At 42.3% G+C, this 25,162-nt stretch overlaps 1 long non-coding RNA gene across 1 annotated transcript in view; it reads right to left on the bottom strand.

Annotated features, from left to right (window-relative positions):
* Positions 1-3,230: 3,230 nt before the first annotated feature.
* Positions 3,231-25,162, bottom strand: part of LOC138921668 (uncharacterized) — a 32,508-nt gene continuing 10,576 nt past the window's right edge. The window contains exon 3 of the long non-coding RNA XR_011434443.1: positions 3,231-3,377. This is a non-coding gene — a long non-coding RNA (uncharacterized lncRNA). The remainder of the gene's footprint in view (positions 3,378-25,162) is intronic.

Genomic DNA, 25,162 nt, shown 5'->3' with positions numbered 1-25,162 from the left:
ACTAATGCGCCAGCCAGCCAGCCTGTTACCCGGGACATCAATCTAAAAGGCGTGTTCAAGCATCGCTGGAGGAAAGTTGAACAATCCCAGCCAGTTAAAGCAGGTTTCTTACCTAATTGGTGAAAGATAAATCAGTCCTGCTACCACCAAAGTAGAGAGTGCCCTGGAAGAAATACAAACCTTTCCCGGTTTTTGTACCCCTGATACCTTTAGCATTTTGTGACACATGCAAGTTCCAGGTGCAACTTCATTCGGGTCCTGCCCTGGCCTTGAAGGCAGCTAGCTGACAGTTGCATGAATAATAGATGACATCATCTTGTTTACTTGAAACAACTTATTTTTATTTAAATTTGAAACTATGCTATCTGCCTTCTAAGAAGTTGTCTGGCTCAGAAATTCAGAAAAAAAAATTTGTGGCATAAATCTCTTATTTGGAACATAAAGAGGTACACAATACGTATGCATCTCTTTAAAAAATGCACTTCTCTCTGACCCCACTAAATACCTGATCATGAATACATGGGTTTAAAGAGTGCATGATAACTAGTCTGGCTGAGGCCCTGTTTGTTGAAATCAAGCTCTACATACTCACATTATATTAGCCTAGTAAACTAGTCCAAGGACTTGCATCTTTTGAAAACAGTCAAAATGATATGTCGAATGATTTTACGTGGGAACTGTTAGAAATATCCGGTATAGTGTGGTCTATGTTTTGTCCTGTGCCAGAATCGTCTGGAAAGCTTTTCTCTTTTTTTTAAGAGCAAATTTATATGTCCTAGCTCAGACCTACTGAGTCATTCAGAGATGGAGTCCAGGAATCTGTATCTTTGAAAACCCCAGCACAATTCTGTTTTTGGAGAGCCAGGGTTTGAGAAGAACTAATTCAGTCCACTGATCCCAGTGAACCAACCTCACGCACACGAGGAATGTGTGGCCCAGGAAGGCCCCAAGTTTATTCAACATGTGTCTATTGAGCGCCTACTGTGTGCTGGACACTATTCCATGTGCAGAAGCTACATCAGTGGACAGAACAGGCCAGAATCTACTAGTTCAAAGGTTTGTTCAAAGTAACGCATAAGACAATTATTGTGGACCTACGATGTATTTTGTTAAGCTTAGTTCTGGAAATACAAAGATAAAAGAGGCATTGTCCCTGTCTTCAGGGAGCTTCCAGTCCAGCAAGAGACAAGCATAGAAACAGATAATGAGAACCCAATGTGATAAATCCTATACAGTAGAGACACGCACACACACACACACACACACACACACGTGGCAGGACAAAAACAGGAGTGGGAACAGGGAGGACTAGAGACCATTTTTGCCCAGGATGCTTTCAACTTCGCTCTCCATTTTTGTGTAGTATTATTATTCTGCTAGTACAGCATTTAGTTAGTCATGTGGGAGCTCCTAATGAGATGTTAGATTGGAATGCTGGTTTCTGTTTCTGGTGTCACTTAGAGAATGAGGCCTATATGATTAAACTACAGTACAACTGCGTAAAATTAAGTGCTAAGCTGGGAAGGCACTGATAAAAAGTGTCATTGGGGGTAGGCAAATAGGGCTGTGGACCGGTGGGGGAGAGTCCAAGACGGGAGGGGAAGGCAAATGGACTTCTTTACTTATCCACAATATTTCAGGCACTTCACATCTACTACTTTATTAAATCCTCATTTGAATCTTCAAGGCAGTTGTTATTACCAATCATCCCTCCTTTCATAGAGGAAGATACAGAGGTTCAGAGAGGCTGTGTAACTTGCCCAAGGCCACACAGCTAGTGAGAAAGCTGGCATGCAAATTCAGGCCTCAAAGACTACCCACCTTCGGATTCTCCTACTCCACCTCCCAAAGCCTTGCACTTCCTGAGATGCAACAACAGAACTCAGACCCCTTCAGCAGATCTAACAAAGCTCTAAGCACTACCCTCTGCGCTTGATTACTGACTGGAAGTTGCACTGGAAAGGAACTTGAACCATGCACGGGTGCCCTGAACCTCTAAGCATGAAGCTTTCCTAGGCGTCCTAGTCATTACCCAGGGTTCAGCCAGAGGAAAGCATTGTTTGAGGAACCAGGCGCCTGTGATGGCCGGGGTGAGATAAGACTGCTGACGAATGCCGAGAGGCTGCTGCCGGGCCTGCTCCATTCAGGCAGGAAAATGTGTCACTTCCTCCCAGCTCCTATATCATTTCTCTGTGGGGGAGGAGGGGGAGGGATCTGAGCCTTGAAAGAATTTAGAATGGGTCTGGGTGGGGTGAGGGGAAGGCCAGTCAGAGTGGAAGAGTAGGATTTAGCCGGCTCTGGCAACACCCTATTTAAAAGCTCCAGCGTATTTTTACTTCTTGGCTCATTCGCAGCCTACCCTTCTAACTGCGTCCCTGTCCTTTTTTTAATTCAGTGCTGGAATCTCAGCACATTTGCTCCTCCCCCACCTCCTTCTCATATGCAAAATCTTTGCTGCATCTATTTTTCTGCAAAGCTGAAACATTTAGAGCTGGCCCCCCTCTACAAGGCCCCACCCAATAGAAATGTACACACACACAGCACTCAGCGCCTGATTCCCACGGAATCGTTATTTTAGAGAGTCCTGGTTTCGCTAACAGCCACGCTCAGCTGTTTCTCCCTCATTGTCTCATTGAAGAGTAACGGAAGGAAAGGAAAAAATGGGGTTGATGCTGAACCAATTTGAATTTGTAGCAGAGCTACAGGATTTAGAAGAGCATACTGTGTTAACTTTTGTTCTGCAGTTGAGAAAACTGGGACCCACAGAGATTAAATGACTTATTCCAAGTCTGACAGCTAGCTAGGGGCAGAACCCAGACTATGACTGCGTCCCCTCAGTGGACTTTGCGCTGTCATTAAAGATGGAGCCAGAAGTGCCTTCGTCACGCAAACGTTTCCAGTGCACACAGCTCTTCTTCCTTCTGTAATTTACTGCATGCGCTTAATTGCATCACGTGTACTTTTGTGGCAGGTAAGGGCCTTCCTTGCACCCAGCCTGGCATCACTTCTTTCCTCAGACATTCCTGAGAGCTGGGCTTGCCGCTCAGGTGCGTCTGGAGTTTCACTGATGGTAACGCCTCTAACCTCTGGCATTCTGAAGCCACCTAGACTTTGGCCACAACTAGTTTTCTTATTTGCCCTGTAACTTATTTGGAAGCAGCTGAGCTTTCCCCAAAACGTGTTGGGACAATTCTAATTGGCAACGTGGGTGTCAACACTTCTAAACTCACCGGCCAACTTGCATTGTTCGCCTTTCAAAGTGGTTCCAGGAGAGAAGCCGGTTCTCTTCCCAGCCCTCGCTCGATACCACACACACCCAACCCACGGGATCAGAAGGGCTTGTGCAAGGAGAATTTCCTGTTCTGCTGACTCATCTCCTGCAATGAGATGGAAGACAGTTTATATTTTCTTTTCCAGCTTTTAAAGGGAAAGGGAGTCTTATAATTTTGGATCTCTTTGAGATAAGATCAAGTATGGGCAATGCCCGGTACGTAGTAGGACTAAATAAATGAGCCTTGAATGTATTTATGGTGGCCCGGATCGCTGACTCAGCCTGGCGAGCATCAGGTTGGGGTGCACTGACCGGCGGTGGAACACAGTTAAGGGGCTCTGAGCTTCCATTTTGGAGGGAGGCTCTTGAGTACATGCTGGCCGAGAGGACGGTTTCAAGGGGGCATGCCTGGATTTCGCTTGTGAGTGGGTAACAGTGCAGCAACCCGACTCGCTATCCCATATGCTTTCCGACTGAGAACAAAGGCATTCCTCTTCTCCTAGCCGAACCTAAATCGAGGGAAGGATGATTCAACTCTGTGTAGGAAACAGCAGGAAATCCGTCAATAGCATGTACATTTGGGAGGCAATGGAGCCAGGTTTTTGCCAAACAATATTGGAATCAAGGGAAAAGAAAGGATCCTGATAAGATTTGTGCATTTCAGTGTATGTAAATTTTACCTTAAAAAAAAATCTGTATATACATAAAATGGTGGACTTGGGGGTGGAGAGTGCATGAGCGTCCACTATGTTCCATTTATTCTCTAAATGTTTGAAATTTTTCGAAATAAAAATATTTCAAACAGTTGTATCCTATTTTTGGCTCTCATTTTCAGTGTTTTCTTATGACCTTTATTCCTATACTTCAGCATCTTCATCTGTAATATAGGGATCTCTGAATGTATCACCTCTTGGTAACGATGTTTAGAGGATTTGTGAAAGCATGTATAGGAAAGTACTTTGTAAATTACAATGTTCTGTTGAAATGTGGTAGTCAGGAAAGGCTCATGATTACTTTACCACGGTAAAGATAATCTGGACACATAAGAAAAAAAAATCAAGCCATCCAAATGGTGTGACGGGACAGTCCCTCCCCGAGAATTCTCCTCCAGAAGCAATCACTATTATCAGGGGAATTCTATGGATATGAAATTGCATATTTTCCTATGAAATTCTTGAAGTAACTTGCAACTTCGAAGCCAGTGGTCTCCGACTTGGGAAAGAGTCACTGAGGTGGACCCCAGAACTCCGAATCTCTAACCAGCCTTTCAGTGGCACAGGGATCCCCTGGGGATCTCGTTGAAATGCAGGTTCTGATTCACTGGTCAAGAGTGGGGCCTGAGTCTCTGCATCCCTAACCAGCTCCTACAGACTACTGGTCCAGGGCCGCACTTTGAGTAGCAAGGCTTTGAGGATATCTCACTCTTCCAGGAAAACTGCTTGGGCTTATTCCAAATACTTGCAGCGAGGTAGTAAAGCACATAGAATTCTACGAATCAATTTCATTTCTTCTGGGCTCTAGAATCTGGAGCAAAAATAAAATCCTCTGTGCCACCCAGCTGGTGCCTCCCAAGTAAAAAAATCACATTTTTGTACCAATATATAGCCTCCAATTTTTTTCACTTCATTGCCCCTCTCCAATGACAACTGATCTCAAAAGCTCTTTTGAGCTTAGCCTCAGATTTTGTGGGCTAAAATTGAAGAGGTAAGGTTCCCACAAATTTATATATGTGTATGAAATTTACATATATACATTAATGAAATTTGCATATATATGGAATTTCGGGCCCCTTGCAGGGAGTGAAAAGGTTTGTTTAGCATTATTGATTAAAATTTTGAGAAAAACTATAAACAGCACCTCCTTTAATATTTGGAAGAATACCTATGAAGTAATGCGAATTATACCATGGTGGCATAAAGGTTATCTCGAGCTGAAGACATTTGAGAATGAATAGATGCAGAAAAAGGCTTTCTCTGACCCGCCCCCAACAAACACACGCCTATCTGACTAAAGACAGAAACTTCTAGGAGTGACATTGCCCTAACTCCTCTCATCTGGGCAGGTTCCCTCCCTAGAAAGAGACCTCGAATGACGAAACCATAAATCCCCATCTCCAGGGGAGTTTCATGCCCCAGAGAAAAGGAAGAAGACCACACACCCACACACCCCCGTAAACAAACATTATCACAAATCATCTTATCTCCCATTTTGTTCTCCTAAGAGCCCATTTGTCTTTCCTAAAGAAACCCATTTGTTCTTCCCACAGGAGCCTTTTTCTTCCCACTCCGTTTCCCTGCTAGGTTTGTTGTATAAACCCCTAACTTTAGCTGTTGAGTTGAGCGCTTTCTTTGTGAGCTCCTGAGTACCTACTGAATAAACATTGGTTTTTCTCTTACTAATCTGGCTTTTCTCAGTTTAATTCGCTGGCCCTCAAGGAATGAACATAAGAGGGTAGAGGAAAAGATTTTCCTCTGGGGCACCTATTAACACTACCTCATATATCATAGAAAACTCTTGATGGAGAGCATGTGTTACTTCTTGTCTATTTGAAATTCTTTAAAAAGTTGTGGTAAAATACACAGAACATAAAATTAACCATTGTAACCATTTTTAAGAGTACGGTTCAGTATTATTAAGTATATTCATATTGTTGTGCAACCAATTCTCCAGAATTTTTTCATCTTGCAAAACTGAAACTCTGTCCCATGAAGCAACAAGCTCCCAGCCCCCCGCCCACAGCCCCTGGCAGCCACCCTTCTACTTTCTGTGTCTACGAGTTTGACTACTCTAGGTACCTCGTATACGTGGAATCTTACAGTACATGGTTTTTTGTGACTGATTTATTTCTCTCAGCCTGGTGTCCTTTAGCTTCATCCATTTATTTCCATTTTGTTAAGAAAATGAATACTCATTCACAGAGATGTTCCAGAGTCAGTGTTCTGTGAGGTTTCCTATCGTCAGATTTTGTTATTGTAAGGACAAGTTTTGGCTTCAGCGTGTGTACGTGTGCGCATGTGTGCGTATGTGTACACGCATGTGAATGCCTAGTGCCTGTCTATAGGGTTGCTTTTATTTTTCTTGTCAAGGTTGTTACTACACCGTCTGAAAGTCTTTAAGTGACTTATGTCATTGTACCTCACACTGTCCCTGTTAAGTCATGAAGCTTAAATAAGTAGACATTTCAGAAACAAGTTAAGTCATCGGTCGAAAGTCAGATTGTAGGGCTGTTGCGTTTGTGGCAGGTTGGCTCCAGTGCTGTTCCAGGGGAGACAAGGTCTTGGCTGTAACCCCTGAGTGGGTCAACTTTCTCATGGTGTGTGTTCTGTGGGCACCACGTCCATTTCTAGCCCCTACCCCGCTCGATTCACAAGGGGGTGCATGACCACGGTAGAGCTGTCTATGAAGTCACCCAAGGCCGTGTCCTATGGGCTCTGGGACAGTGGCATCATCACTATGAATAAGGACACATTCATGTTCCTGGCTTCCTCCCAAGTGTCCTTCAATTTCTGCCAGAAGGGCTGAGAAAAATGAGGCTCCATTTTCCTGGAAATTGTCTTATTTTTATCACTCTGAATGCTAATCCTCTGAGGAGGCAAGGCCAGAGGTCTTCCCCAGGGGACTGTGATGGAGGGCGGTGGGAGAGGACAGAACTTGAGTTAGAGCCCTGGCACTGCCACTCGTGTCCCTGACAGGAGCCCACTTGCTGCCGTGCTTGGGACGTGCTGGACATGTGGTAGACACCCCGTAACTATTTACTAAGAAACATGAGTGAATTTCCCCCTGTGACCTTAGACAAACCAGTTAACCTCCCTTGTCTTCAATTTCCTTCTCTGCAAAACGGAATAACGGGCTAGAAGGAGCTCTGTTTTTCCTCTCAGCTTGAGTATTCTCTGATTTGAGAAAGAACTTTCTAAATTTAACTGTTATCGCTTCTATGTCAGCATGTTCTGGGTAAGGATAAATTCCAAGAGAACAGTTTTAAAAATGTATCTTCCCAGAGAAGTAAAATTGTTTTTCTCCTTAGGGTAACACTTCAGAGTTGGGGGTTGGGCAGAGAAGAGCACAGTTTTGGAGATTAGTCATCAGCCTAGAATAAGAGTCTATAGATGGTTGCTTGTCACTGCTTCAGGTCACTTTTGGGACGTCAGGAATATCTTGGTAAGGAAGACAGAAAGATGCTCTATTTAAAAAATCTCATTATAAAAGAGAGGAATCAATACTATCCAAATTATCCAACAAGGATAATAAATGCTTATGGGCATGTGAAAGACCATCACACTTTTTACAGTTTACTATGCATATCAGTTATACAGGATTTTGGCCAGTTTGTGCTTAAAGCAATTTGCTTTTAAAGAAAAGAAAAAGAGAGAGGGCAGAAATCTGTGATAGGCAAAGTTTTCCTTCTCTGATAGGTTGATTATTCTGTGAAGTGCTGGGTAACTTACCACTCCTGCTGCCTTACAGCAGGACAATGAGACAACTTGTTGTGGTTCTATTTTATAGTTGGGACATTTCCGGTAGAGGCAGGCTTGGTACAAAATGAAAGTATAATTGTACTGTTGTTCAAAATGACGTTATTTTTCACTCCTGAAGAAGAGCGTGTGCTCGTTATCAAACCCTAAGAAAGACACAATGGAGCTAGGAGTAAAGGCCCCTGGGAGCCCTGATTTAAGCAGTATCCTTTTCTGCTTCATTATCAAACATTTTCATTATTTCACAGCTATCAAAGGAGGCACAGAATTTTGTTGGATGGATACTCAAGACGCTTGGCACAGAGCCTGCATCTGGGTAAGGGGGTGGTGACCAGGAGACTGCAGTCAGGTTGAGAAACAGAAACTTGGTTTTCATAATGTATTTTTTTATATTTGAATTTTCCAAGGCCGTGTGCATATAGTACATTTTCAACTTTTATAAAGAGCTATAAATCATTGCTCAAGCTGTCAGGATAAAGTCCAGTTTAAAAACACAGACCAACTGTCAACAGGCTAATATGTAATAAAACATAATGAAACTGTACAGAAGAAAAGCCGAGGAAGACGTAATGGCGTGCTGAAAACAATGTTGGAATGGCAGTCAAGAGGGCCTCTACTTCTGTCTAGTTTGATCATCTTGACAGGTTATTTCTCTTTTTTGGTCCTCAACGGCCCCACAGAATAATAGGGGGTTGGTGTAGGTCAGTGGTTCTTAATCCCCACCCCACCCCACCCCCAGCTGTATAGCAGAAAAATAGTTTAAAAAAATAGTGTTGCTTGGGGCCGGCCAGATGGTGTAGTGGTTAAGTTCACACGTTCTGCTTCGGTGGCCCGGGGTTCACCGGTTTGGATCCAGGGCACAGACCTACACACTGCTTATCAAGCCATGCTGTGGCAGGCGTCCTACACATAAAATAGAAGGAAGGTAGGCACTGCTGTTAGCTCAGGGCCAATCTTCCTCAGCAAAGGAGGAAGGTTGGCAGCGGATGGTAGCTCTGGGCTAATCTTCCTCAAAAAGAAAAATAGTGTTGCTTGGATCCCAGTTTCTTCTAGATTCTGTTTTAATTGGTCTGAAGACACTGATCTATCAGTGTTCCTCAACTTTTTTCCCATTATTTCTACTCTAACGAGCCTTTTCAAAGATATATTTTTCCTCATTTTCCTCTCCCATAAAATTTTAATACCACTAGATATACTGTATATCCGTTTACGTATTGTATGTGTATCTGTGCTTTATACATAAAAAGAGTATGATTTTTTTTTGTCCATGTTGCGAATTCATGGTCTAGATGAAGTTTGAGGTCCGTTATAAGTTTAACAATTACGTAACTCTATAAGTTTAACTTATCCGGAATAACAGAGGAAAGAAATGAAAAAGAGAAGAGAGTGCAGCGTGAATTCCAACATAGTCTCCACTGGGGTTTGATAGTCAGTTGTACAATATCCACATTGGGTTGGATGTGTCTTAGCAGCTCAAGACATTACACTCAGTGAAGGAGGCAGATGGGGGTAAATGTCAGACCCACATGCAGAAGATCCATCTCATCCCTGGGAATTTCCTGACCACCATAGCTGTGTAGCAGTGGGCAGGTCTGCCCCCCACAGTACTGATCTGCCAACACTGGGAGGGGTCAAACAGAGGCCAGATAGAAAAATGAATCCCAGAATTTGTTGGGAGTTTGAATTAAATAATCTCTAAGGGCCCTTTTAAACATAATTCTATGCCCAAAGCAAGAGTGAGTAATCTGAATGAAAGATAACCCCATCTCCCCTCTCCGGGCTCCCACGGCAGGTGGATGCATGTTGGGTGGTACTAACGACCTGCACTCGTACTGGGGAATTCATAAACATGTTTATGGTCCTCCTGCTATAAAAGGGGCAAGAGAAAAGCTCAGCTGCTGCCCATTTAGTGGGCAAAACAAGTAACAGCTACAATTCTCAAAGAGTGTGGAATGACTGCCAGTGAAATGTTTTAACTTAAGTCCCTTCGGGCCTAGCCCCATGGCCAAGTGGTTAAGTTCACCTGCTCCACTTACGTGGCCCAGGGGTTCGCCGGTTCGGATCCTGGGCGCAGACATGGTACTGCTTGTCAGACCATGCTGAGGCAGCGTCCCACATGCCATAACTAGAAGGACCCACAACTAAAAATATATATATACAACTGTGTACCAGGGGGCTTTGGGGAGAAAAAGGAAAAATAAAATTAAAAAAAAATTAAGTCCTTTCATTCTGAGGGAATCTTTTATATGTAGGCTGGACCCCTCACAGTAGCATTTGCTTGATTTAACAACGACAACAACAAAAGGCTCAGAAAAGCCTAAAAGTTTTAGATAAGATTTGTAGATACACAGAGTCCTAATTTTAAAAATCAAGCTTGATCTGAGATACGTACAATGCCACCTGTTGTGGGCATGATCCCAAGTGCTGGAGCTTCCTTGCCCTCTGACTGAACTCTGTGTGCTCTGTGCTCCTCACCTCATTTTCATCTGAATGCAACTGTGAAAACTTTTTGGTTTAAAGTTGAAGATTCAGGGTCAAAGGAGAGAGTGAGAAGTGGAAGGGACATGTCAGCCTATAAAATAACAAATAGCAGATAAACAACAACAATAATAATAAATCTGGAAACTCAGGCTGACCTGTGTGCTCTCAAGGATCTTACAATACAATTGGTAAATCAGATCATTTTTATGAAAAGCTAGGTAGCAATATAAGGCATCATTAAATAGGAGGTACAGATAATAAGGAATTTAGAGGTGGGAGTGCTCCCTGAATCTGATGTCAGAGACATTCTGGAACGCTGGGGGTGGAAATACCTGCATCTATATAAGGCAGGAATAAAAGCCAGCTGGAGACTGAAAAGGAACAAAGTAAATTGGGTTAAACTCTTCAAAAGAAGTTTCGAATGAAGTTTCCTCTCTTAATTCTGGTCCTTCAAGGTGCTGCTTCTGGAACTGTTCCTCTGCCTAATAGTGCAAGTTCAGAAGAAAATGAGGTGATGTTTGCACAAAGGAACCTGGGCACCACCTTTTATGGCCTGCAGATGGAAAGAACTCTCGTGCTCAAAATAAGAGTCACCAGGGACTTCATGGTGGGCAAAATCCAGGAAATGCAGCAGTTCTTGGGGCTAAATGTGACTGGCAATTGGATGCATCTCCTCTGGCAATGATGTGCACACCTTGATGTTCACCCGATGTTCATCAGTTCAGCACAATGATGGGGAAGTCAGTATGGATGAAATGTCATGTCGCCTACATAATCAAGAATTATACTCCTGAAATGGTGTGGAAGGATGTTGACTATGCCATCCCAAAGGCTTTTTAAATATGGAGTGATGTGACCCCTGAAACTCAGATAGATTAACTCCAGTGAGGTTGATATTATGATATATTTCACACAAGGAGCTCACAGGGACGCTATTCCTTGTGATGGCAGAGGTGGAATGATTGCTTGTGCTTGTGGACCTGGATCTGGTCTTGGAGGAGACTCACATTTTGATGAGGCTGAAATCTGATTAAATACACCAAAGGCTTAAACTTGTTTCTTGTTGCTATTTGTGAGTTTGGTCACTGCAAAGATCCAAAGGCTATTATGATCCCCCTCTACAGTTATGATGACCCCAATCAATTTCGCCTCTCTACTGATGACATCTGTGACATCCAGTCTCTCTATGGAGACTCATGAAAACACCAACCTATGTCGCATTCTTAACATGATAGAACCAGCCACCTGTGGTCTCAATTTGAGTGTTGATGCTGTCACTACAATTGCAGGAAAAATCTTTTTCTTTAAAGATGGGTTCTTTTGGTGGAAGCTTCCTGAACGATCAAGCCACTTTGAAATTGGAGCCAGGAGTCAAGTTTTTTTTTAAAGATGACAAGTAGCGGTTAATGAGTAATCTAAAACCACAGCCAAACTATCCCAAAGGCACACATTTTCTGGCCTTCCCTGACTCTGTGAGAAGATTGCTCCTGCTGTTTTTAATGCATGCTGCTACAAGACCTACCTCTTTGTGGATAGACATTACTGGAGGTGAGAAGAGAGAAGACAATTCATGGACCCTGGTTATTCCATAATGACTACTGATAAATTTCCAGGAATTAGACCTAAAATTGGTGCAGTCTTCTACTCCAAAGGCTACAACAATTTTTTCCAAGGATGTAATCAACTTGAATATGATAAGCTCTTCAATCTTGTCACCAAAGGCTGGAAAGCAATAGTCAGTTTGGTTGTTAGGAAAGGTGTAACCAACGGTGTACATCAGTTTACTTCAGCTTATGTATTTATTGCATGTGGGCTTTGTGTCTAACGTCTTTATGTAGTGGCATCTGAAAATAAGAAGGTAAAATTTATAGAGAGACCATAGATTAATGATTATGAAAAATATAAATTGAACTTTTTGTAACATTTTTCAATTTTGAAAACCTCCAGGATATAGCCTTTTCATTTTCAATTTTTGCTGTCAAGTTTGGAAATAGAAACCCTCAAAGGCCAAGAGGAAACCTTTTGGAGAATGCTCAATAAGTTGGTTCCTAAAAATCCTCGGTCTGAGAAATTATAATGATCCCCCTCTAGCTTGCCTACAATTAAAAAGTGACATATTGATTACCTTTACATTTTTCAATAAGGGCATCATTTTAATTAAGAGTAAAAACAGAATACACCTTAGAACTCAAAGAAAAATGGCGATTATATAAGTAAACTATTTAAATTGTGATAATAAATTTTATTCTGTTTCAGGATTAACTTTCTCAATATTACATATAAAGTATATATAAAGTAAAACTTTGAAAGAAAAAAAGCCCACTAGAGCAGTGTTCTGTTTGAACACCTTAATCCTGTGCCAAAGGCAACCTCCCTTTGGCTTTGACCTATTTTGGATTCCCAATCTCCACTTCTGTGTTCACTCCTGGGCCTGTTGCAGCCTCAGCCTCCCAATGACCAGCTTTGGCCTTTGCTGGTGGCCAACTCCCAGTGAGGCCCTCCCAGGACACACCTCCACCACCATCTCACCTGTGGGGTATGGCAGGAAGCAACTGGACCTAGGCCATGTGGGCAGCTTAGGAATTAGGCAAGTGTGGGGATCGCAGGAGGGCATTTTATGCAGGGGGAATGATCTGAAGAAAGATGCAGAATGGGAAATGCGAAAGGTGTCCTGGGGGCTGTGTGTTGGCCATTTTGCCTGGAACGGATGGTTTGCAATGGGGAGCATTGAAGTAAGGCTGGAAAGGGAGCTCAGAGTTCTACAAGTGGAAGCTTCTGGATGCCAAGCCAAGGATTGAACTCAAGGCCTTTAAGACCCAAAGATACAACAGAACTGACCCTTGAACTCTAGGTACTGTAAAGAAGTAAAACACTGGGGGAAGGAGGGCAGCATTAACTGCTGACATCCAGTTCCCCCTGCTAGTTGCTGGATCTTCTTGCACAATTTTTAGTCGGGCTCTTTGGGAAGGAAAGTGGAGAACGTCTCAGAAAAGGGTTAACTTATTCTCCCAAACGGTGGGCAAATCCACATTTCACTAGGTTTATAGAATCATAGACTCTCATGGTGAGAAAGGGCCTTACAGTCCTATACTCCACGCCCTCGTCATTATTTAGAAACCCACAACATCCGGTAACGGGGCATCCAGCCTAGGCTTGAAGCCTTCCCTGTCAGGTGGCTCCCTACTTCTTGGAGCAAACTGTAACCTTCATCTGTTTTAGCTAAGTTCCACCTCCTTGGGGTTACACAGAGCACCTCTAATCCATTCCCCAGGTTTTCTCTCCCCTTATTTTCTGTCACTACTCCGGGTTGAACATCCCCAGGTCATCGAAACATTTCTCATGTGACATCATTTTGAGTCTCCTCCCATTCTCATTTATGTCCTTGTAATATCTTTCTTTATACAGAATAATGTTTATGGGTAGTCTTTTAAAAATGAGATTATGATATAATACCATAAATTCACCCATTGTAAGGTGAATTTCAAACATTTCCACTCCCAAAAAGACATCCTTGCGCCCACTGCAGTCAATCCATATATCCACCTCTAGCTTTAGGCAACCACTGATCAGTTTTCTGTCTCTATTGCTTTTTTTTAAATTTAGTGTTTCTTTTTATATAAAAACTTTTTTTTCTATCAGCCATCTGAGACCCCATGGAAATAGCTCTGTATTATAGAACGTTCCTTTAAGATGGTCTTCGTTTTTTTTTTTTTTATTATTTTTGCCTATAGGTACAGACAGGGTTAAAAATTCAAAAAAAATTGTTCCATAGTGGGTTATTATATAATTTATCCTTCTAATCACTAAAGAATTATCCAAAGAGTATGACCAGAGGCTCTCCCAAAATAATCTCCTGGAGCTATAGTCCAAACACAGAGTACTGAATGGACTATTGATCCAACCCAGCGGGGCACGTCATTTGATTTTGATGCCTTGCCTGGGGTCATGGGATGAGGACGGTGATGGAGCACACAGAGCCCTCAGACCCTCCACGCTCAATCCTGCCTTTGTTTACATCCTCCTCCTTGTAAGGGACACCTTCCCTCCTCTCCCCTAACCTGAATCCAATCCAGTTTTTGAGATCCAGCCCAGGTCTTGGATGCCTTCCCTGACCACACACTGAAAAAGCTCTATGTTCAAATACCACGTATGTGACCCCAGACCCCTGATTTCTCCCTCCTTTGAGCCCCTCTAGGTCTTTGAACTTTTGTGATTTTCTGCCTTATATCATAGCCCTTTGAGTGCTTCATTCTGTCGTGGGTGCTGTGTGGGCAGTAGCTTCCTCATCTTTAAGGCCTCCTTTGGGGCCTGAATAGTGCCTTGTGCATAATAATAACTATAAAATAATGACCACCCACATTTGCGTATCACTTTGCAGTTTCCAAACTGCTTTCATAGCCTTTCTGCAATTTGACCCCATGGCAAGTCTGTGGTAAAGGTATGATTAGTAACTCGTTTTACAGACAAGGAATCTTTGCCCAGGGTCCTCGTTTCTAAGATATTCTGATGCAAAGTGCCAGTACCCTCTACGCTACCCTACAGCTCAATAGATCTTTACTGAATTGATTTAATGCTAATTGGTTGGTCGCGTCGCATCAATAGGGATGAGGGTACAAGAAGTAAGGAGCAGGGCTGGGTTGTTCTTTGTTGTAGCTGTTGTTGCTGTTCATGTCTTCATTATATATTAATCCATTTACTCATTCAACAGACAAGTTCTGAGGACCAACTACGGTCCAGTGCCTGGCCCTGGTGAAGCACTGAGAATGCACAAAGAGTTTCAGACACTGCCCTCAGATTGCCTGCTGTGTTGTAAGGGAGACACACAAGTAAACCAACAATTGAAATGTAAAAATATACAGGGTTAAGGCTGTGGGAACCTTGAGGAGCCTTGACGTCACTCTGGCCTTGAATTCAAGTCAAGCCAGTTTCTCAGCAAAGACATCTTCTGAACTGAGTCTTGAAGCATTAACCAGGGTTTTCTCAGGAGAGAAAAGGATGTTCCAGGCTTGATGAACAACAGCCCTGCATGCTGTGGGGAGGTTGGGTGGGTGGTGGCGGTCAGATTTGCTCCAGGTCGTGTCAAAGTTTTAGCAGGATAGGAGGCAGATGGAATTAGCAAGAGGGGCTGGACCTACCAGCCACTGCCTTCCGCTCTGCTTCCTCTGAGGAACATGACTCCCTCACCTCACAGGGCAGGGCAACTGCCCCCTGCTGCCTGGATATGCCTGTGGTAGCAAAGAGAAGAGGAGGAAAGGTGGGAGAGATGACTACAGCACAGAAGCACAGGCTGAAGCACTGAACCAAAAGCGAGAGGGTAAAATTGGGATTAAAATTGAGAAGTGGCAGATTTTGGGGGAAAAAATGTCTGTGAAGTTCAAGAGCAAAATCCTCCTTTTCCTCTGAGTCTCGGGAAGGTTTTCCCTAAGTATCTACTTAGACGAGAAAATCGATGCTGCAGTTCTAGTGTTAGGGACCTCAGCCCCCTTGTGTGTTTTCTTCCCGATGGTTTACTATTTCCAGTTTGCAAAACACTGTCACGTATAGCGTCTCTTTCAAATCTCACAACAAGCCACGATTTTATGCCATGACGACAACGAGCCTGCTTCGTTTCACAGGTGAAGAAAGACTTGGAAAGCCAACTGCTCTGACTGGAGGCGGACAGAGATCACCCTGATTTAGAGCTTCCTATAGAAATATCCCTCAGCTGGTACCAAACGGAGCGTGGAGGCCGGAGGCCTCTACAGGCAACGTCCTTGGAATCAGAACAAGGAAGGCTGGAGGAAAGCAGGCATGTTCCCATCTATCGTTGCTGGGTTTATGGCTCTTTAAACACATCTGTTAGCACAGGCTGCCGTAGAGTAAACACAGTGTGTCCGGGAAGCACCAGGAGACGGCGGCGGCCAGCACTTGACCGCAAGTATGTGGGCGTGAAAAGCCTGTCTCCATCCGAAAGACAGAAAGGTGGATCCACTTTGGCTGGTTTTCAATGTGCTTTCTTGGCTTTAATTTATTTCTGTTAAAATATCTTTTCCAGCTTTATTGGGATACAATTGACCTATAACATTGTGTAAGTTTGGGTGTAAATGTGATGGTTTGATACATATACGAACTGTGAAACCACAATAAGGTTTACCACAATAAGGTTAGTTAACACATCCTTTAACTGACGCAATTACCATTTTGTTGATAACGGTGAAAACACTAAAGCCCTACATTTATAGCAACTTCCGAGTATACAATACAAAATATTCTTAAAAGAATAATATATAGCTTAAACACTTTGGGAGATTCCCCCATGATATGGTCCTACAGACACCCTATGGAACAATCTACCTGCCGTAAGCAGGTAAAATAGGAGCTTCACAGATGTACACAGTGTTTTTATTTCTGTGGCCCACACCGTTTGTAATATGCAGTGTCTTCTGAAGTACTTTACATGTTTACCTCATATAATCTTCACGGTAAATCTATGAGGTGGGAATTTTCATCTCCATTTACAGATAAGGAAACTGAGGCCCAGAGAGGCTGTGACTTCTCCAGTGTCATAGAGCAGGTGTGCTGCAGCAACAGGATTCAAAACCAGGTCTGTTTTTCAAAGCTAGGGTCTGTGTTCTTTCTCCACTTATTATATCACAAGGAATTTGGCTCTTGATTAGAAACGGTGTTATTCTTTTTTTTTTAAAGATTTTATTTTTTTCCTTTTTCTCCCCAAAGCCCCCCAGTACATAGTTGTATATTCTTCGTTGTGAGTCCTTCTAGTCGTGGCATGTGGGACGCTGCCTCAGCGTGGTTTGATGAGCAGTGCCATGTCTGCGCCCAGGATTCGAACCAACGAAACACTGGGCCGCCTGCAGCAGAGCGCGCGAACTTAACCACTTGGCCACGGGGCCAGCCTCAGGTGTTATTCTTTTATTACTCTTTGACTTCACACTTTAATTTCACCTCTTTTTTGCACAGGACATAATGATTAATTTTTAGATGTAAAACTAACATTTATCGCAATGTAATCATTTTAGGTAGATTTGTGGGTATTCTCCCAGATGTTTTTCTTAGCATTTGAAAATATATGTTGAGGACAGATACAAATATATTATTTCCATTTCATGGATGAGGAAAATGGAGCTTCAAAGAGGTTGAGGAATTGGCCAAGATCAAATAGCAGGCAAGTGATGAAGCTCGGATGAGAACTCAGGCTTTAAAATGCCTGGCCCACGTTTCCACTCCCACCTCTCTAACTAGCCTTCGGTCCCAACACAGGAGCCAAGTAGAACATGGCTCTTGGCCAATTGTCAGCTTGACTGTAACACATAATACTTGCTATCAGATGAACAGCTTAGGGTACCCCATGGACTTTCAGTTTGTCTATTTGAAAGAAGATTAAAGATGCCTTCACCCTACTTGGACCACAGGGGTGCTGAAAGAACTAAGTACACAATGTCTGCAAGTACATGCTGAGCTCCTAGGAGAAAGGCACTGCGCGGATGCGGAGGGTGTTGGGTGGGAACACGCTGTCCCTCACGCAGACGTGCCCATGCAGCCTCCGGTGGAGAGGTGCAGCCTTGTTCTAGGGTTTCTCTCCAGCTGACTCATCTTGTGACCTTGAGAAAGTTCCCAGTCTCTCTGCACCTTTGTTTCACACTCTGCTGTAAAACAGTGCTAATAATACTTTCTACTTGTTCACAAAAGAGAGGAAATTAAGAGACAAGTCCTTATAGTATCTTCCTGCATAGCTGGGACCCGAGCTCCAGTACCTGCACAAGTCAGAGGAGATGACTAAAGCACCGTCTATCTTGCTTTAGACAAAGAGACTGGAAAAAGCGACCGTGGAAAAAGAGAACACATTTTAGCCGAAATGTGTTTCTCTAAGGAAACAGTGCTTCTTAGATCCTCAATTTTGCACAATTTTTCACCTCATGCCTTTGTTAAAATACTTTGCTTCTCCTGAAATGTCCTCCCCCATCTCTTCTTGCGAAATTGCACCTGTCATTCAAGGTCCTGTTGAAATGCCACATTTCCATGAAGTTTGCCTCTATTCTTTCAACTTAACGTCATTTCTCTCTCCCCTGGACTGTTTGAACACGGTTTATCCTCTCTGAATCTCATATTATGCCAGGAATTACAGTGATTTTTTAAACACAAATCTCATTCTCCTAGTAGACTATAAGTATATTGAAAGTAAGAATAATATCTTATTTCTGTAACTCCTTGAGTTACTAACACAGCTTCCTACATAGTTTTGCCTAATAATTAATTGCTGAATGAGTAAGTGAATGGATGGAATATTTATAGAGGAAAAATTTAAAGCAGTAGTGAAGATCTGGTGAAGACTGACACTACAGAGTGTACCAAAGAATTTTTGCTGATGAGTGTTGACCTGTTAAATTCGCACCCATTGATGGATCCATTGATCCATGGATCCTTTGAATAAATGCTACCTGAGCATCTGCTAGTGCAGGATGCTGTGCAAAGTGCTTCAGCAAATAACTCTGCAGATCCTAAGTACTTGAGGGAGTCCTTCCGTTCTTGTCCTGGCTGGGTTTCTGGGCAGAGTTAAGGAGTCGTGTTTGTGTTGAGACACTGGGGTTCTGATCCCTGCCAGCTATGTAACCTTGAGCAAGTCAGCTCATAAATCTCAGTTTCGGCTTATGTAAAAAGTTAAATTGATAAAGAGGGAATAATACCATTGTGCTTGTTTGTCTGACTCCCAGAAGAAGCAGAGGGAAAGTGTAATAACAAAGTGAAAACATTTTGCCTTTTGTAAGAGCACTACGAAAGACCTGCACACATACATGTATATACAAATGTATATACACGCACTCATATATATTTTTAAATTAAAATGGTGAAATGCATCATATATATCCAACAAATTACAAACAATGCCCTTAGGTATTTTAGAAAAGCTCAGTAGGTTCAATTTATGATACACACTTTGGAAACAATACATGGCAATTATTTGTTATAGGTTTTTACAGCAAAAGCTAAGAACATTGAAAAAATAAAATTCTAAATTTCACTATAAGACACCTACTGTTTCTTTGACATGACCTTTTCTGGTCATTGTCGTTGTGCATACACAATTTTGCAGACTGTAACCTGTGTGTATATTCTAGTTGGTGCTCTAGTTTTATTTTTCGAATTATCTTGAACAAAACTTTTCATATTTACAATTTTAATGGCAGAATTATTCCCCTGTCTATCTATCTATCTATCTATCTGTCTGTCTATCTATCTATCATCTATCCAATACCAGAATTTATTTAACTACTTCTCAATTGTGGGCCATCTGAGTAATTTTCAAGTCTTCATTATTACACACGGCCTATTTTTAATCACATGCAGATTCCTACTCGCCACCTACCACATTCTTGGCTTGGCTCCCTCTACTGTCAGTTGATATATACCCGAGTAATGCCAACTCATTTTATTATTAGCCTGAGCAAAACAGAATTAGCAAGGAACTACAAATGTTTTATTTTTAAAATCAGATTGTGCATTTCCATGATGGTTCGTGAATAATTTCCTTTGGGAGAAGGGAGTTCTAGACCATTGCACCATAGCTTTAATCTAGTGGGAAAGAAGGGTGCAACCTACTTTATTCCAGAGGCTCAATACATTTATCAACTATTTATTGCTCTAGGCAATGCTCTAGGCAACCAAGAAATGCTCTAGGCTGAGGGAAAAAGGGATACTCCTCACCCTCAGGGAGCTTTCAGTTCAGTAAGGGGTCTAGACCAGCAATGGGAATGAGAACGGCAAACACAATGATTGTGTAGTGTGACAAGTGCTGCTGGAGCAGTAAGTTCAGGGTACACACAAAGGAGCAGAAGAGCAATGCTAGTCTTGTTGGGGGTCCTGGGGAGAAGTGTCATGGAAACTGAGGCCTGAGGACAGTGCCATCAGCCTGCAGAGGAGCAGTCCAAGCATGGGAAACAGTGTTTACAGAAACTCAGATGAGACAGAGGATGTATTTTTTAGGGACTGCTAAGTGGGGCATAATTAAAGTATACAGTTTGAGTTGGGGTATAGATGGAGATGAAGGTGGAAAGGTTGACTGCAACTAGATTTGGAAGGGCTTTGTAAACCACATTAAGGAACTTGGATTTAAAATATCTGGGGTGGTGTAGCTACTTTAGAAAACAGTCTGGCAGTTTTTTAAAAAGTTAAACATAAATTTACCACGTGACCCAGGAATTCCAATCATGTCTTGCTAAGAGACACAAAATGCATAGCCATTCAAAGAGTTGTATATGAGTGTTCATAGCAGCATTATTCATAACAGCCAAAAAGTGGAAACAACCCAAATGCCCATCAGCTGATGAACAGATAAACAAAATGTGGTATATCCATACAATGGAACACTAATCAGCCTTAATAAAGGAATAAAGTACTGATACAACATGCCACAACATGGATGAACCTAGAAAAAATTATGTTAAGTGAAAGAAATCAGTCATAAAGGACCACATATTGTATGATTCCATTTATATGTAATGTCAGAATAGGCAAATTCGTAGAGATAGAAAGTAGATTATTGATTGCCAGGGGCTGAAGGGGGTTGAGGAAAACTAGGAAGTGACTGCTCGTGGGTATGGAGTTTCTTTTCGGTGATGAGAATATTCCGAAACTGATTGTGGTGATGGTTGTACAGCTCTGTTAATATACTAACACCGTGGAACTGTATGCTTTAAATGGATCAATTGCATGATATGTGAATTATATCTCAATGAAGCTGTTAAAAAAATATCTGGGGGGCAATAGGGAGGTCATTCAGTTTTAAGCAGAAAAGTGCTCTTATTAGATTTGCTCTTTAGAACGTTGTCTCTGGAATCAGTGTTGAGAATGGTTGGGATAGGGCAGGGCCGACGTGAGTCAGGCCCATTAGGAGGTGGTTGCAGTAGTGGGAGAGCCATACGGAACCCTGAACTAAGGTTGTAGTTGTACAGAGAGAGAGGAGTGGACACATCTGAGACGTTAAGGAACAAAATTGACATGATTTGGTGAGAGCCGGGTGTGGGGGATGGGAAGTTAGGGATCTCACCCAGGTTACTGCCTCAGTAACTGCCCCTGGGAGGCTGAAGGGGCTATTTGTTCAGATGGGAAACCAGGAGGAGTTAGTTAAGGAGGAAATGGCGAGTTCAATGATGAGTTGGAGCTGCCTGTGGGGTGTCCAAATGGCGTTGGTTATATGATTCTGGAGCCCAGAGGAGAGAGCTAATTCATAGATGGTGCACAATATGTCATTTTATTCTCTTACCACCTTATAAGGTAGCTATTAATCCACTGGATAAGAGTATAGCAGTAGCTACTGTAGCATATAATATATACAAGGTTGGCTCTCAGCCCCCTTCCATCAAACTCTAACATGAAATATAGCAATATTTTTTGACTCAGGGGCACAAAGTCAGTTTCTCCTATTGGCTTATTGTAGCCAATATTTGAATAGCTTCAGGACCATATATATATATATATATATATATATATTTTTTTTTTTTTTTTTTTTTGCAACCCTCCACCTTTTGCTTTATTTTTTTTGCACCCTTTCTTTTTTCTTTCGGTAAGGGAGGTTGTGGCTGAGCTAACATCTGTGCCAATCTTCCTTTGTTTTTTGCATGTGGGATGCTGCCGCAGTGTGGCTTGATGAGCGGTGTGTAGGTCCGTGCTTGGTATCCGAACCTGTGAACGCCAGGCCACCGAAGTGAACTTAACCACTGGGTTGGTCCCTGTTGCACTCTTTTTAAAACAAAACTCTTCAAACAGTTGTTTTTACTTGCTGCCCCATTTCCTCAACATCCGTGTTCTTCTCCACACATACAATCAAGATTTGGAAGGACCATATTTTTTTTAAGCTTAAATTTGGACCCATTTTTTGTCAACAGTTGGCTAATGGTGTAATGAAAAGAAGTATGCGAACCTCAGATGAGCTTTCGATGTGGGCTGGTTAGCCACGACATGTATCCCTCTTGATAGTGGATACCGGGGAGCATTCTCATGGCTTCCTTGTAGTGTGCTCTTAGCAAGTTCTCTGATTCTCAGATTTCTCACCTGAAAAGTGAGAATAACTGAAATATAGTTTATCTGACCATGTGTCAGATTACAGATAAAATCTTTGGAAGTGCCTGGCTGGCACAGCTAGGATCTCAATAAATAGTAGTTATTATTATTAATATGGTTTTCTAACTTAAGTTCTTACAAAGAGATTTGATATAGTGCTAGAAAGTAAATGTTCTGATTCTCTGTCTTTTGTGCTCTCTTCTAGTTCCTAGATCTGTTCCGGCTACATAAATCAATCCTGCCTCTTGGTAAATGTTATTTTAGACTAAGAATATTTTAAGTTTGTTCCCTTAATGAATTGCATGATTTTAAAAACTGACAGCTCTTTGATCTAATTTGCTGGCAGATTATGCAAGAAATAAATATTTTATTGAAATGCAAAAGCTAGTCAGTTTTTGCATCTCCCCTCTTCTCTCTCTCTCTGCATGTGTATAGTAGGGAGTGAGGCGTGCTAGCAGGCATGGAAGTGAGTAAGGTAGAGGAAAAGTTTTTGTGTCTCACTCAGACCCAGGTGACAAGGATCTTAAAGACCTCTGTGTGCTGGTTGATCTTGGTTCCCCTGTTCTCTTCCACCTATTTCTGCACTGTCAGCAGCATCTTTTCTCTACCAACCTTTGACCTCTCTGACCTTCTCTATCCTTTTCTTCTCTGGGGTGTCCAGAGCTATCTGGCATTTCCAAATGACCCAAGGGGGCAAACTGGGATCCATCTGGACAACCATAGGCCAGAGGGGAGTAGTTAGGGCTTCCTCCAGCCGGAGGTAGGGAGGCAGGCAGGTTGGGGAGGGCCCCACTGGGACCTGGCTGGCTTGGCAGCATTACTTTTGTCCTTCCTCCAAAAGATGCTCTTGGGAGCTAACCAGAAAGCTTTCTGTGTTCATTTTGTATCCTGGGGCAAACACACAGCTTTGGCAAGGGGACATCAGACCTATAATAATAATGCAGTTCTCTGACATTAACGTGCAAAAAACATTTTCCATGACAGCTTACAATTAATCACCACCACTTGCTGCTTATATCCCTCTCCTTTGTGCAGTGCCAGCTTTGGGACAACTGTTAAGGCAGCCACATGGCTTCCAGGGAAAGAGCTTGAATTCTGCAGAGGCAATTGGCAAAGCTGATTTTCTTCATTCCCTCTTTTGTCCTGGAGAGGATGTGCTTTCTGCTAACAGAGTGTAAGTCAGGGCTGGTAATTGATCACGGAGAACAAGCCACAATCGACTCTTACTCTTATGGGTGGGATTATAAATGCATCTGGAGCTCTTAGTGACATTGATAAACCACCAGAGACTCCCGCTGTGCAACCCAATGTTCCGGAAATTGTTTCTATGGTCTTTGAACTCACATCAAGGGAAAAGAAAGGAGCTTCTGCATATCGCTTTCTTTATCCTGCTGATGGAAATTAATAATCAAACAAATTTTATCCAGACAACTCAAAGTAGAATTGTTCAACAGATGTTTCTTTGTTTACTTTATCACTTAGGAAAATTTAAAATTAGTTGCTGCTCATGGTAAAAATTTCGAATTCTATTGGAGGGTAAACAGTGAGCATGAAAATTCATCCTCCTTCTCCTGATGCCTTGGTCCCACTCTTAGAGGTTATCAGTATATAAGTTTTCTATATACTCTTCAAGAAATTGTTCTTGCACACATAAGTCTACGTGTGTATGTGTATGTTGTGTGTGTGTATATTTGCACTATACAGCTGGCTTTTTTCTTTTAACAATATATGTTGGACACATTTTCACACCAGAACCTGGAGATCTACTTCATAGTTTTTAATGCCACAAAGAGTTTCTTGGTGTACATGTATTTATTTATTTAACTGGACCTCTAATTCTGGACATTTGAGCTGTTTTTATTTGTTTTCTTGGTTTGCTACTATTAACAACACCACTAACTTCATTTTTTTGGACTCATCTGTTTGCACAGTTGTAAAGCTTATCTGTAAAAGAAATTCCTAGAAGTAGATTATTTAGGTCAAAGGGTATGTGCAATTTAATTTGTGGAAGATTGTGAAATTGTTCTCCACATAGACGATAAATATGTACTGAATGCTTTCTCCATGCCAAGCACTGTGCTGGGTGCTGGGGGTAAAAGGTCCCAGTCCTTTCCCTTGAGAAGCTCATAGGAGACACACAGCCTTATTAGAATGTAATGTGGTGAGCACTGTAACAAGGGTTTTGTAGCACTTGTCACCTTACTGTGCTAGCTACTAGTTTTATTCCTTCACTGTAAATTTTTAAAGATTTTTGAAATACTTTTGATCTAAAGTAACTTTTTGGACTGTAATATGTTTCCCAGGTTAAAAAACAAAATACAGGGGCTGACCATGTGGCGCAGCAGTTAAGTTCCCACGTTCTGCTTCGGTGACCTGGGGTTCGCCGGTTCGGATCCCGGATGCGGACCTATGCACTGCTTGTCAAGTCATGCTGTGGTAGGCATCCTACATACAAAGTAGAGGAAGATGGGCATGGATGTTAGCTCAGGGCCAGTCTTCCTCAGCAAAAAGAGGATGATTGGTGGCAGATGTTAGCTCAAGGATAATCTTCCTTAAAAAACCCCCCAAAACAAAAACGAGAAACCAAAGTGGGCTTCGCAGTGATAGCATGATGAGGTCCAGTCAGCATCTGAGAGCCTTCCATATCCCAAACACTCTTGTGCCCATTGTATCATTTAATCTTAGTAAAGTTACGACTATTCAGATTTTACCGACAAGGAAACTGAGGACAGAAATGGGTAAGAATTTGCCCAAAGTTGTGCTGTTAATGAATGATGCGGTTTGGTTTTGCATCTGGGTCTCTTTGATGGCAAACCCAGGGCGCCTTCCAGCAAGCAGTTCAGCCACGCCACAGTGAGTCACGCTGTCCTCGAGGATCCTAAAC

Source organism: Equus caballus, chromosome 2 (genome assembly GCF_041296265.1).
Source record: "Equus caballus isolate H_3958 breed thoroughbred chromosome 2, TB-T2T, whole genome shotgun sequence".
NCBI classification, from domain to species: domain Eukaryota; kingdom Metazoa; phylum Chordata; class Mammalia; order Perissodactyla; family Equidae; genus Equus; species Equus caballus.
This window is presented reverse-complemented; position numbering and strand designations above follow the sequence as displayed.